The 14612-nt window shown below is 46.8% G+C and overlaps 1 protein-coding gene across 1 annotated transcript in view; it reads right to left on the bottom strand.

Annotated features, from left to right (window-relative positions):
- ASAH1 (N-acylsphingosine amidohydrolase 1) overlaps window positions 1–14612 on the bottom strand; it is a 235081-nt gene that overhangs the window by 147908 nt on the left and 72561 nt on the right. The window lies entirely within an intron of this gene.

Here is a 14612-nt window from a genome sequence, read left to right as displayed (position 1 = left end):
GAGGGACGGGGTTGGCGCCTTCTCGTGGGCTTACACGCTCTGCCAATAAATCCGCTGACAGCTCTTCAAACCACTCCTGATTTATTTCCGCCTGTTCTATACTTCTCTTCACATCACACCGCCTGCTCTCCCTATTGTTGCTTTTCTGTTCTGTGAGAGAAGATGGGTGTGCACCACCCGTGTGTTCTGCGCGCCTCGTTGTGTGTGGTTGGGTTGTCATGGAAGTCACGTGGCTGAGTATTGCTCTGCAGAAACCACACTTGCGTTCAAAGTAATAGCCACTGGCAGCTGAACTGCTCCGGTAATTAGGCTGTTAATTCGTACCATGGGTTAAGTCCCCTGTTGGTAATAGTGTTTTAATGTACTGTATAATATGCAGTGCAGCCTGGCAAATGTCTCCTTTTCTCCCCACAATAATGCCCCATTATTACTTCTGCTAGCAACCGATCACTACAAAAAGTCTCTTAATACCTGTGTATTATCTTAGCCATAGTAGTACTGTGTAAAAGACTCACTTTGAACAAGTAATCAGCCATATTACACGTCGGCTTTGGTTACGTAGGTCTGATGACCAACTGACTTGCCTCTTACTTCACTAATGCCATTGTTGTTAGGGTGGGGAAGACATAAATGGTGTGAAGTTAATATTTGGTCATTATTATTTTTTGTAAATGTTTTTCAATGCAGGGATTTGTTGCACCAAGGTAAGATGCTTTTACTATACACTTTCTTGAATTTTGAAATCTTTACCATATTTTTGCATGTTTGTTGCATAATTTCTTTAAAAATAAAGGGCAAGATGGCGTCCTAGCGTTAGACTGGTTAGCAGCACTTCGCTGAGCTCCGCTTCACTGCTATGATCGTGGATGACCCGACCCGCCGCCGATCGCTTTCTGCTGAACGAGGATTATAACAGTTCTGGGCTTCTTTGATGGCAGCTAAAATAAACCTATGATCGACTGTTGATTATCGAGGCAAGAAAATTGTGAACTCCGAGGGAAACTTTGTATCGAATCCCGAGCTAATGCCCTAATTAACACTCCCGCTCCCTTCGCTTTGTTGCCTACAAACAGACGTTATGCTACAAAGAGTATTATACTGCAACAAAATCAAGAGAAGCCCTGATACACACAAGCTTACTTCGGTTGACGCAGAGGCTCGTGGTTCCTTTGCACGGCGCATCAAACGGACTCCGACTTCGACCACTGACTGCTCTGCTGCGGTGGGCGTGTCAGTGTAGTGCAGCTGCCGCCTCAGAGGAGCTCCGTGTTCGTGTTTTTGGCATGTGGCTTCTGCTGGGTGCACCCGTGTTCACAGAAAGACGCCGAGAACAAGGAGAACACCAAGAATGCCGCCGAAAAGTGCTTCAGCCGCTGCAACTAGAGCACGGGTGGCGAAAGCAGCCAGAACACTGCGCAAGGAAATTGAAAGGCATCAACGAGAGGGCTCATTGGACGGGGAAGAGTCTGACTGTGCTCCAGCCAAAACAGTGAGATCAAAGTCAAGGAGGCAACAAACCACAGTGACTACGACCATCACTCCAAGACAGGAAGCCCTCGCATCACGGAGAAAGTTAAGTACTACTGGGGGGGAAAGACAGTACTTGATTTATTGTTAAAGAAACATTCGGTTCAGGCTAGCCCTCAGGCTGAGGCTGAGTCACTATTACCTTTACCCTTGAATGATGATCAAAACTGTATACAGGATGAGGCCCCCCCAGCCCTCCCCATGTCTCCGACAAGTGACGCTTTGGGTTTAAATAACGGAGTATCTGAACCCCTAAGTGCTCCCGCTATCCTCCAGCCCGTAGTTGTGGATATATCGAATAGTTTGACTATCCCTGAATCTGAATCTATCACTGAATTTGCTAAGACTCCCGAATCCATACAAACCAGCAAAATGGCAGAGGGGTTAGAAACCAGCAAGAATCAAGTTGAGGAGGGGCGTGCTATGTCTTTCACAGGGCCAGGTGGAAACATTTTAGGGGTTCAGAGTGAGCTGGCTAACTAGACTGGGGAGACAGCTATAAACCAGACTATACTTACAACACCGACTTTGCGGTCAGTTAACCCCGAAGAACTAATACCTGGAACTCTATATCCTGAGCAAACTGCAGTAAATGCACCAAATGAAGGTATTAATGAGCTATCAACGAATGTAACTTTGCTACAAACTGCTGCTCAGATCCTAGAGGTTGAAAAGGATCCTAGTGAGTTTTACTCTTTCTCTGATGAAACTGGGGAGGTCGGAGCTGATGTTGTAGGGGAATGGTCAGAGAGCTATATGTCTACGGAGGAGGAGGAGTAAGATGATGAACTGGAATCTCATCCTTATTCTTCAGAAGATAGCTATGGGGATGGAAGACAGAATGCTAACACAGTTAAAACGAAATCTAAAGCAAGTACCAGAGTTATGCAAAATAATCTAGCTAAATAATGCTCAGACATCAATCATGGTGCCAGCTCCGCTTTCTCGGAGATACCTCCTACGGCGGTTGAGACTATTCTACAAGCAATAGCAGCTCACAGAGAAGAGACCGCGTTAGACAGTAAAAGATCTCGGGCAGCCTTACGCAAAATGCAGGGGGTCGTCAAGAAGCTTTCTAAAACTTGCAACCATATTGGTGAAAGAGTTACTGAAATGGAAGCAAGGGTAATGATGGCAGAAAAAGATTCTTCTGAGAACTCGGAGAAAATTAAGTTACAGGAGGCAGAGCTAATAGATATTAAATGGAAGCTTGAGGACTTCGAAAATAGGCAGCGCCGCAACAAATTGCGCATCTTAGGTGTGCCGGAGAAAATGGAGGGGGAGAATATGCGAGCTTTCATTATTAAACTTTTTAGTGTTTCTATGCCTGAAGTTCAAAACTAGAACTGGGACTTGGAAATACAGCGGGCCCACCGAGTTCCATTCAATCTACCACCCAAGCCAGGGGTGTACCCCCGAGCTAACTTAGTATATTTTGGAAACTATTTGCTGCGGCAGGTGGTGGCTGAGAAAGCGAGACCCGATCACAAGCTATCTCTCAATGATTTTTCATTTTTTTCAAGGCCCGACTTTTGTCACGCGACCGTGGAAAGACGTTGGCGGTTGTGCCTACTGATCAAACCATTCCAAGAAAAGGGAGCCTTGGCATATTTGAACAATCCTGAAAGACTTAAAACTATCCATGGTGACGAGACAACGTTTTTTCAGTCTGAAATTAAGGCAAAAGCCTATCTTGATGAAATATCCTAGATAGACCTTAGACAATCTATAGTCATCTCTGAAAATAATCATATATGTTTAATTAAGAACAGTACTTACTCATGAACGATTTGTAATATGTAACTTAAACGTTGTTACCTTCATAATAGCTAGTTAATATGAACTGAGAACTACATTAATGTTTGACAAGATATAGGGCCTTCTTGGTTAAGGTCATGGTACATAATGGCTTGTAATTAAGCTTCTTTTTTTCTTATTTTTTTTCTGTCGTTTTACCATTAGGGTTTTTTCTTTTCTAAATCACGAAGCGGTAGCTCAGCAGAAGTGCAGCAATCTCATCACACAGACTCTAGTGGAGTCTGAATGCCTACGTAAAGGGGAGAGGGGTAAGCTGGGAGGGTTTTGGAGAGAGTGGGGCAGGGGAGCAAAAAACAAAAAATGAACCAGGTGTAGTAGCAGGAGCAATGTTAATTTTTGAATTAAAGAGAAAGGAGATACAACAGGACAAAGAATATTATATGAATAAGAATAAGAATATCATGCAATCTTTTTACATTAACAATGGGTAAACTCAGTGTGCAATCCTGGAATGTAGGGGGGCTCTTATCCAGAGACAAACGTCTAAGGCTGGGAGAACTAATAAAACTAAATCCTGTAGATATTCTGTGCATTCAGGAGACACATATTCCTTGGAGTAAAAGAGCCCTATTAAATCTTAAGGGGTACAACCTGTTGATAACATCCCATTCTTCAAATATAAGGGGAGTAGCAATTTTTGCAAAATCCTGCTTTGGTCAGGGAATACGCTTCTTATCGGATACACATGGAAGGTGGGCAATCGTTAAACACGCCAACGGAATTACTATATGTTCCGTTTATGGATCGAATCATGATGATCCCGCAGTATTTGAATTCTTGGAAACAGAACTAGCTACATGGCAAGGCCCGTTAATTTTCTGTGGCGATTTTAATATCTCTCTTCTTCCTGCATTGTCAACTCAAACGCCAAATTAGGAATATATGGGCCGGACACCAAGAGTATATAGCGCAGTTAAAAGTTTAATGCATAGTTTGGGTTTGACTGAAATATAGTTACTAAATAATCCAAATGACCCTGGCTATACATACTTCTCCCATCCTCATCAAAAGCATGTCCGGATAGACTACATTTTCACTTCTAGAGACTTAGCAACTCATTCAAACATAACCAAACCACCTAAAATAATCTCGGATCATAAGTCTCTAGTATTCCTAACTACTTACGATAATAATCCTACCCAAAAGTGTCTTTGGACCTTTGATAGGAAACTGTTAGCTAATAATGAATATATCAATTACATTAAAACCTGCACTGATGAATTTTTTTTTTTTTTGTAAAATTTTTATTTTTGAGTTGCATAGGAGAATAAACATAGGGCTGCGGGGGAACCGCACAGTGCACAAAATCAAGGTAAACTCCTTGTACACACATCAGCAATGACCCAAACCATATCATATCATACGCATATCCAGTCCAGGCTCGAGACGACATATCAATTAGGGCCACTGTACACAGTGTTCTACCAGCTTATCATCAGGTCAGTCCAGCTAAGATGACCAGTGCCGCAATGTGCCGGACCCCAGACCTCCAAGTTCCATACAGGCGGTGCAAATAATCAATTCGCGGGTCCTCCACAGCCCAAAAAAACCAAAACAACCAACAGCCCTATCCCACCCCCTCCCTCCCCCCCGGTGGTGACGCCATTCACTCAACACTCAATCATATCCACATTACACTTGAAAGAGGTGCATCGACCTCAAAGAAGCCGGACATACGGCCGAGGGTAACCCCTTAGAAAGAAACGTAACCAGAGGACCCCACTGATATCGGAAATTCTTATACTGGCCCAGGAAGATGTCCGCCACTCTCTCCAGACTGAGCAACCTCCACAGCTGCGCATGCCACAATGAGACCGCCGGGGCCTCCTTCTTCTTCCAGGCCGCAGCCAGTGTGAGCTTCGCTGCGCCGAGGCATAGCCACAAAATCTTTTTATCTGCCCTGGTCTGATAAACGAGGCCAGGGTCTCGCAGCCCTAGCAGGACACAGGCCATAGATTCATCAATGGGATAAGTCAATATGTCCTTTATGTGGGAGAGGATTTCCTCCCAGTACGGACGGATCACCGGGCAGTCCCACCAGATATGGCGGAAGTCCCCCAGAAGTCCGCAACCCCTCCAGCACCTATCTGAGGTCAGGCGTAGACTTAGATATGACTGTTCCTCCTTAGAACGTAGCGACTGGGAGGATGGACTGACATAGAAACTTGACGGGTTAGTACTGTATGACAGAATTTGACTCGAACCAGCACGCCAGATAGTGCAACTATGACGTTTTACTAGATAGGGAAAGGACAAGGAAAGTTCCGGGGTAAGGTTTACCTAGGCACCACCCGTCTGGAAAAGTAGGAATGTTGTTGATGTTCAAAATGTACCACCTCCTTCTCACATAGATATAGCCAAGCTGTCCGACTGTTCTCCCGATTAAAGCCCTCCGTTGCCTCAGCCTGGAAAACTTCTTGCCAAAAGAAGAAACAAAAAAAAAGGGTGGTTCGAGATCCAACCGTGGGCAATAGCCCGACAAGGTTAATTCCTGACCAACTGACCGAGGTGTAAGTATTGGCGATCGAGAACGCTCGCAAAAATAGCAAACGAAAGGAAAAGGAGGAATAGGTAAAAGGAGCTAGGCACGTGGACAAATAGGATACTAAAGATACGCAGCATGCAGAAAGAGATCTTTTTGGCCAATAACGGTTTTGTGTTTTGTCATGAACCTTTTTGTATGTAATACATGTACTGTCTTTCTTTGAATGAGTTTGTGTGTATGTAATGTATGGGTTATGTCTCCCCTCTGTTCGCGTCTCTGTGTTACCTGACCCCTGCTGTTCTGTGTTGTGAGCGCACTAAATGACCCATTACTGTACACGTCTCTCTCTCCCTCTCCCTCTCTCTCCCTCTCTCTCTCTCTCTCTCTACATGTCATACGTGTACCGAATGGCTCGTTTAGGTTGCGGACGACTCACTCTCTATGAGAGTCTCCCTATTCCCTCTTCCTTTTTGTGGTAAAATTGTGCCCCGTCGGCACCAGCCTAATTGGGTTCCTTTTTTTGAACGCAAAGGTGTTCAGCAAAATTGACAGAAACTAAAACGATTGTGGCTTGCCATATTACTACCTCTCCTTTCTGCAAAATAAATGAACTTGAATTGGCTAAGAAAGAAAGGGCAGGTAAGACGACTGATATCCCCCAATCTGGCCTTTTATAGGGGGACTACATGTCAATGGCTTCCTATTCTTCAGTTAGTTAGAAACACAACCCCCAATGCCCAGATTGATCCCCAATGTCCAGGTTGCCCCACCCTTATGTACTCAAGCGTGAATGTCCAAAGCGTCCCCGCTTCTCCCATTGCCCCCCCCCTGCTCCATATCGGCTACCCCCGAAGTATAACTGATGACCTTGATTAACTGTCGCTCCTCGATGAAAGTCTGTTTACCCTCCCCCTCCCTTGATGATAGCACCCCCGCCCTGTTTGAAAGGATTAACCAGCTCTGAAGGGAAATGTTAGACTGTCAAGGCTCGGGTTAGAAAGACGAGTCTCCCCTGAAGGTTCCGAAATGTTGAGTTTGATGAATTGCGCAGTTGATAGGAGTCTGATTTCTCTCCATATGTGTCATGAATAGACGATGAATAAACTTGGCATGAACCCAGTAGGAATGCCGACATATACACTGCATGGTAATAGACTTCTGACTGTGACCGATGAACGTATCTCCCAAGTGCGTAGGATTGAGGGAGGAATTCACATGCATAAATGTCTTCTCCTGCCAGTTCTCTAAAGCTTGTTTTGTACCCATTCAAAGATATACGATCATCGGAGGAGAAGGGTCGGACGTGACGTACAGCCTGGCTGCAGATCTTGAGACACATGTGACCTCAACCAAAGGTGGAGCTGCAGAGCAACAAGATACGGGACGAGACAGCAATCTCAAACGTGGAAAATGAAAACTTGACGGGCTGCCCTGACGCCCTCAGTCTGCTAACCCACGTATGCCTGAAGTCTTCGCCCTCTTTTTGGGCCCGATTGATGGGTCTGCCTGCTCGTTATCCTTTGCTCCCTTGGAAGTGTCCGAAAGGATCTGACCCCACTCTGCCCTCTCTTCTCTCGACTATCCAACAACCCCCCTCTTTTTCCACATGACTTTTTGACTCAGAAAGAAGAAACAGCATTTAGGTGGAAATAAGGTTTGCAAACGGAAGTAAAAAGAAATATAGGTGCCGAGCATAAGGCACCACCAAAAGGATTGGTTAGGGAACAGGACTGTGGTCTAACAGCAGAGGACTGACCGCACCCTGCAACGCTGGACCTATAGCTCCACCGCCGGTGCTCAACAGCACCAACGAAAGAAAACGGACTAGAGCCTACCAGTGATGGCTCACTGCTAAAAAAGACACTGTGACGAAGATATATTGGACTGAATTCCTCCCTCAACCACTTGGTATTGTTTTCAAAATGTTTGTCGGTCACCTTTAGAGCTGTAAAGTCAGAAGCATTTATACTGTGTAGTATGCTGCACCCTAGGCTTGTAGTAACCCAACAAATGTAAATTTCTATGTATTGCATTCTGCCAATCACATCGACTGCTCATGGTTATATGCAATCTGCTAGTATTGATAAAGTTTTCATCAACCATACATGTTTATATGTACACCCGTTAATTAGGAAATGAACTCGCTTATGTTAAAAGCGGCGACTGTGGAAATTAGCAAAATTGATGTACCTAAGCGGCGTTCATTTGCCTTTTCCCATTCCCCTCCCTGTAAGCACCATGAATACCGTGAAATATTGACCGCATCATTCCGCCAGTAAAAGCCCGTGCCCATATGTACATGACAGCCATTTTAGGCACCATGGCCCTTTTTGCCTGCTCATTGGAATCCCCGGCTTCCCTCCTGCGCACATTTGAACACCCCCCCCCCACTCTCATGTGCATAGACCATAAAACCCTCTCCCTCTGCGCGACCCTGCTCTGAAAAGTAACCCTCCTGCTTTACCCACGCACCCCCCCCATTTCCTCTTGAAGAAGCATCCTTCGCCTCAGCTGACATAACCCCCCCCAGCCGTACCTGACTGCCCCCGCTCTCTCATGTACGGGTCATGAGATCTCTCTCTCTCTGTGTGACTCTGTCCTTGGGAGTCACGCTCGCGCCTGACCAACACCTCTTTTTCCTTTCATGAATACCCCTCTGTTGGTAAACTCTCCCCCCCGCGCTTGATTGTCCACGCGGCATGAATACCTCTCCTTTTGATGACCCCTTCCCCCGAGTCCGATTGTCCACACAGGTCCGAGGCCATCGCCTAGCCGGGAGATACAGTTTACTGCCCCCTATTGTATGGAGTCGCTCCTCTTCAAAGGGCCCACTATTGATCCTAGCCTCCCTACCCCCTGGGATACGATCAGGCGCACACATCCTAAGAATCGGCGGAACACTCAGCTGCGTGACAGTCCCCTCATGTTATCAGCAGGGTGAGGACCTCTATTGTGGATACATGTGGGGGTGGGTCTGACAAGAGGATTACGGGGATGTTTTTTTATGAGTTCACAGAGTTTTTCTATGCAATAAAGAATGCTCACATGTCATAAACCAGGGTATAAGAGGCCAGGCCTCAGAGAGGTTGTTAGAGCACCTCCCGAAAGACACTGTGTTTCGTGTCCGAAATGACAGGCTCTCCTCATGAGAAATAAAACTCTGTTCTTGTGTTCCTACTCCCAGCGCCCGTCTCTTTATTTGGTAACTATTCAGAATGGGAACTAAGAGGCGTCTTGAGCTAGCAGCCTGGGCATAGGTTGTAAATTGGACTGACTTTCCACACCTCTATTCTCCAAACAATGCAGCCTAGCTAGCAGCACTTAGAAAAGCCTTCCTTCCCCAAAAGCTTCTTTACTTAGGGTACTATCTGTGAGAAAGTGCACTCTTTCTGCATGGTTGCCCTCACTTTAATTGAATTGCTGATGTGCTTTGACTGAGTGTGCCCTGGGCTCCTGATATTCAGGTACCCAGGGCCTATGTTCTTTCCCTAAAACTGCACAGATCAGCCCCTGGTAAATGGTACCACAGGTACCCAAGGCACTGTAACCAGAGAAGACCTCTAAGGGCTGCAGCCCTTATTGCGCCACCCTTAGCGGTCCTGTACTATTACACTCACACACTGCCTTTGCAGGCTGCATGTCCTGGTGCAGAACAAAGTAAAGAGTCGAAATGGCACACATCTCTGTGTGCTATGCCTGCAACCCACTGCCCTGGCATAGGTCAGTAACCCCTCTAGCTCAGTGCACTATACCAGTAGTGAGGGTACAGGTGCAAGGTGCATGAGCCCTGTACCCCTACAGTGTCTAAGTCCATTCTTAGACATTGTAAGTGCAGTGCAGCCATTAAGAGTATATGGTGCTGGGAGTTTGTAATTAGAACTCCATAGCATGTGGAGAAGTGTGGCTCAGGGGTTAGAGGCGGCAGACCCGGAAGCTGAGATCGGCCCTGGACCAGGCTTCAATTCCCCGCCTCGGCAGGTCTGGGGCTAAAAAATTCCACGGACTCGATAATTCTCGCTCCGGTGCCTTCTCGACTCACGGGTTCACACTCTGCGACTCTGGGCAATAGCTTGCTTAATCTCCACAACGGCCCCTCGCGGCGGGATGCCTGGCTTTCACCTTGTGGATACCCTGCCGGGGTTATCTCACAGGGGAATACCAGGACGGGTTCCCTAAGCAAGCGCTTAGATACCGACCTCGGTCAGTGATTTGCGCTATATAAATACATGTAAATTTACGTTTACATAGCACCATAATGGCTATACTGAAAACTGCAAAGTTTGGTATCAAACTTCTCAGCACATTAAACCCACACTGATGCCAGTGTGGGATTTAATGAAAAATGCACACAGAGGGCATCTTAGAGATGCCCCCTGAAAACAAACCTACCACTAGCGTCCAGGCGGAGTTACTGCTTTTAGCTGCCACCACCAGACGTTTCTGGACCCCTGGGTCGAGAGCCTGCTGCTCTCTGGAGCCTGAAACAATGCCATACGGGGACAAGGTGCCAAACCTCCTCCCCTGGGATAGGCAGGGTTTACAAAGGGGAAGCTTCAAAGGCTTGCCGCATTTGTGAGCTTCCCCAGGTCACTTGCTGCTCCCAGCAACTGGTCCCCACTGGTTCTGACCCCCACTGTTGGTGGGAGAACCGGCGGGAAAAACAAGTGAGAAAGAGAGGTGTGCCCACCTCCGCCAACTCCACCCCTCAGGTGGGTGAGGCGAGGTGAAGCACAACTCTCAGTCCCCACCCCCCCATCTTGAAGATGGGGGGACTCAGCCAACCAGGGACATGCTCATGCCCTCCTCCCATTGGAGGGTGGCATAATAGGGGGTGCACCCACCCCAGGGAAGGGACCCATTGGTCCCTGCCTTTTACCTACCTGTAACACCCTCAAATAAAGTATTTAGGGGCACCCCTGAACCTGGAGTAAAGGGGGGAGAGGAGAAAGAAGAAGAGGAAGAAGATGACTTGGCCCCAGCCCTCCCGGCCTGTTTTTCTCCCCTCGAACCTGCTCCTGCGAAATCCCAGAGTGTCCTGCAGCCAGCAACCTCAGAAACCACGGAGGACCTGCCTGCCTTCAAGCACAAAGACTTTGTCTCCCGTGAACACCGGATTTGTTCATCTGCAACCTCTGGCTGGACACCTCAGATCCACCCTACTCTGCACCCACCGTCCACGGCCCGAGCTTGAGTGGGCAAACACCACGAGGAGGCCAACCAGGCTGTCCTGACCAGTGATTCGGCGACCCCTGACCTGCCTCAAGCCTCCAGCTGATACCTGCAGCCTAAATCCAGAAGCCACCCCCTAACCGCGACCAGGAGATGGTAAGATCTGACCCCAAAAGGCACCCCTGCATCCGACGCCCCACGGCCTTGTGTGCCCAAACCAATGGTGCCTAACCAACCCCTAACTTACCAACTTACCTCTCGAAGTGGTGGTCGCACCCAGAAGGCCTTCGTCCCTGAGCCTGCAATGTCTTTGCAAACCGGAGGTTCCCCATTGAAACCAACAGGGCGCCCAACGTCGAAACAGCACCCTGCACCAGACCGCCCTAGTGCCACTGAGGGTGCACCTTTGGTGTTACTTTGTTTCCCACATTTGCCCTGAGCTAAAGTCCAGGAGCTTTGCTCGCACAACCAAGTGGCCTGCTAGCCAGCAGCCACCAACCAGAGGCCCCCTATTCCCCATTGGATAACACTGGGACTCAGCACTCTGCACCCAGACGCCATAGTGCCACTGAGGGTGTAATGAGAGTGCATTCTTGACCCTGGGGGATTCCTTGTTCAAACCCCAGAGGCTCAACTCCAAAGACAGATTACTTACCTGGTAACCGTTAACTTTTTTTCTCTCAATAGGAACCTATTGACTGGTTTTCTCTGAAAAAAATGATGTGTGGAGTTGATTTGTATGGAAACCTGAAAAATAACAACTGAGCAAAACTGACTATACTTACCTTTTCTCTAGGAAATGTCCAAGTGTGACATCTAGGCCTATCACACAGTAGAAAAAGTAATCTCAAAAGTAATCTCAAAAGTAACGTAAAAGTAATGTACCTATAATTTTCATAGCAAAATCGATACATAGTTTATGTACAGCATTTCACAGTATTGCATTACCAGTAATTCAAATTGTAACCATTTCAAAGTACATTTACAACTGCATTTCAAACTGTATATTTACTGCAAAGTATTTATCAACTTACCTGTGCCAGGCTTGCTTTATTCTACGAAATAAAATAACTAACAGAATTTTTTTATACAAAAACAATTGATCTGAAGTTCGGTCTTTAAATGTGTGAATTCATTTGCTGACTGAGTGTGTACAACAAATGCCTAACACTGTCCTCTGATACTGCCTTACTACTCAACCACACTAGCACAAATAGAGAGTGGAGTGCTATCGAACTTTACCTCTGCCTACCTTTAGGGATCCACTGGACTCTGCACACTATACCTCAATTTGGTATATACAGAGCCAGCTTCCTACACTATCGAATCGCCGTTGCTCCAGTTATGTTTTCTTACTCCAAGTAACTTTTTTCACTCTGTGAAAGAGTAACTTCAAATCTATCTTTTTACAAAGTATTTTCTTGATGGCATCTCATTTGTTAGAGTGGATAAGATCATGTGCACACAGAATGATATTAAAAGGTCATCTGATGGTTTGGGTGTTGATGCTTTGGACATCTTTAAATGTGTTCCATGCTGAAAAACAAGTTTGCACATTTTTTTTTATTTGAAGTAGCTTTTTCTAGCCTCCCCACAGTTAATTAATCCATTCTCTCTATTCTGTTTAAAGTCACATGGGTTTTGCCAATTCTTTGTGCCGGTTTTGTGATTGAGAGTGGGGTTGAGCATTGGACCTAGTACATCTTCCTGTTTGCAGCGAGCGTCCTTCCACTGGCCACGCGCTCCTGCAGGGTCTTTTTTTTGTTTACATTTTGCCACCCACTCTTAAGAGTGCATGACACTCTACAGTCAGGCTTCCGCTCTCATGTTGCTTGTACCCCCATCCTCCAGCTGTCTGTTGTTGCTGCTCCCTCCAACTCCCTTCTCGTCCCACCCTGCTGTCCGTTGTTGCTGCTCCCTCATCCCCTACAACTCCCTTGTGTTGTTCCCCCAGCACGTTTTCACTCATAATGCACAGAAGTGCAGGGTGCAGTGTCACTTAGCCTAAAAAAAAAAACCTCATGACCGGTTCACCACAGGGTGTGTGACAGTGCTTTTTTTCTTTTTCTTTGCTTTAAGCTGTGTTGCACAGCATCCCACTCTGCATTAACTTAAAAAACATTGACAAAGCCGATAGATCTTGCCTAGGCAAAACCTATTGGCTTTGTAAACTTAACCATGCCGGTTGCTATGCGGCTTGTTGCTAACTAGTGTAGGTTGTAAACTCATAGTGTAATAGCTTCTAGAGCTCCAGCTCCACTGGGTTCTCTAGGACCCACTTACAGTTTACTGGTTAGTGATGTGAAGCTGCTGTTGTGGTAACTAACCCTGGGCAAAGCACTACGCTACGCACGTGTAGTTTGCGAAGTTTGCGCAACTTCACACTACGCGAACTGCACATAGCATAGTGCGAACATGCGTAGCGTCGCGAAGTGCAGCGGTCATTTTTTGCTTGCTCGCGGCCCTCAACGTCAAGTTGGTGACCGCGAGCAAGCAAAATGACATCCTCGCAAGACTTTTTCCTTGTTCGCGATCAGCAACATCAAGTTGGCGATCGCGAGCATGGAAAATAAACCTCCCGGCGAAATTCTCAATGCGGGGAGGTCAGGTTTCTCATTGAGAGTGGTCACGCATGCTCGCGACCGCTCGCGATGAGAAACTACCAGTCCGCGTTGAGAAAGCTGCAGCTCGAGTAAAAATCTACTCGAGCGGCAGAAAAGTACAGCTCGCACTGTGCAAGATGCCGTTTTCAATGATTGCACAGCGCCGGATGCTTGTCCGCACTGTGCAATCATTGAAAACGACATCTTGCACAGTGCGAACATGCTACTACGCTTGCGTAGTGCACTTCGCGTAGCTTCGCCTAGTGCTACTTCGCGAACTACGCCCACCCCTAGTGGTAACTAATAAACCACCATATCACTTGCCTGTCGGTGTACAATAAATAAAAGGCCTTGTCATTTACAATGCCAATAGCTCAAACGCTCACAAATGCGAGACATATTGCATTGCAAATGCTGGTCTCATACTGAACTCCCGGTAGGATTGAGGGATGATTACTAGTGGGGGGGGGTCATGGCACAATATAAAAACTGAAATCAGACAGAAATCTGTGCTTGGCTTTGAGTCTCGGTCTCCTACGTCCATGCCCCCTTGCTATTTCCCGAGTCTACACCTTGGAGGGTGACAATCTAGTTCTTTTTTTCTGGTCCGCTTCCCTATTTCTGGATATCCTGTGGTTTCCGCTGCAGTCTCATTCGTGGCTCGGTGCGGGGATCATACAGGGCTTTTTAGTCTCGTTCCTTTTTGCTGCCCACCCAGAGTGTCTTGCTCCCGTGACCTCCCTCTGATTTATTTCGGTTCTGGCAGGGTATATCGGCATTGTGTTTTTCAGCTGCACTGCCTACCAGCCTACAGCACTTAGTACACTAGGGTGAATTGCAGATTGTAGTGGAATTCTCCCTTCTAGTGCTGAATATATTTCCTTTCTTTGGACCCCTGAATTTCTACGAGAGAGAACATGAAGGTCAGTGCACTGACTAATTTAGTTTATGGACCTTGTGGGAGCGCATATGTGACTATGGGGTCTTTCTAATTCTTGGTTTGTGTAGTC

Source organism: Lissotriton vulgaris, chromosome 3_1 (genome assembly GCF_964263255.1).
Source record: "Lissotriton vulgaris chromosome 3_1, aLisVul1.2, whole genome shotgun sequence".
NCBI lineage: Eukaryota > Metazoa > Chordata > Amphibia > Caudata > Salamandridae > Lissotriton > Lissotriton vulgaris.
The sequence above is the reverse complement of the archived record's forward strand: the minus strand, read 5'-3'. Positions and strand labels throughout refer to the sequence as shown.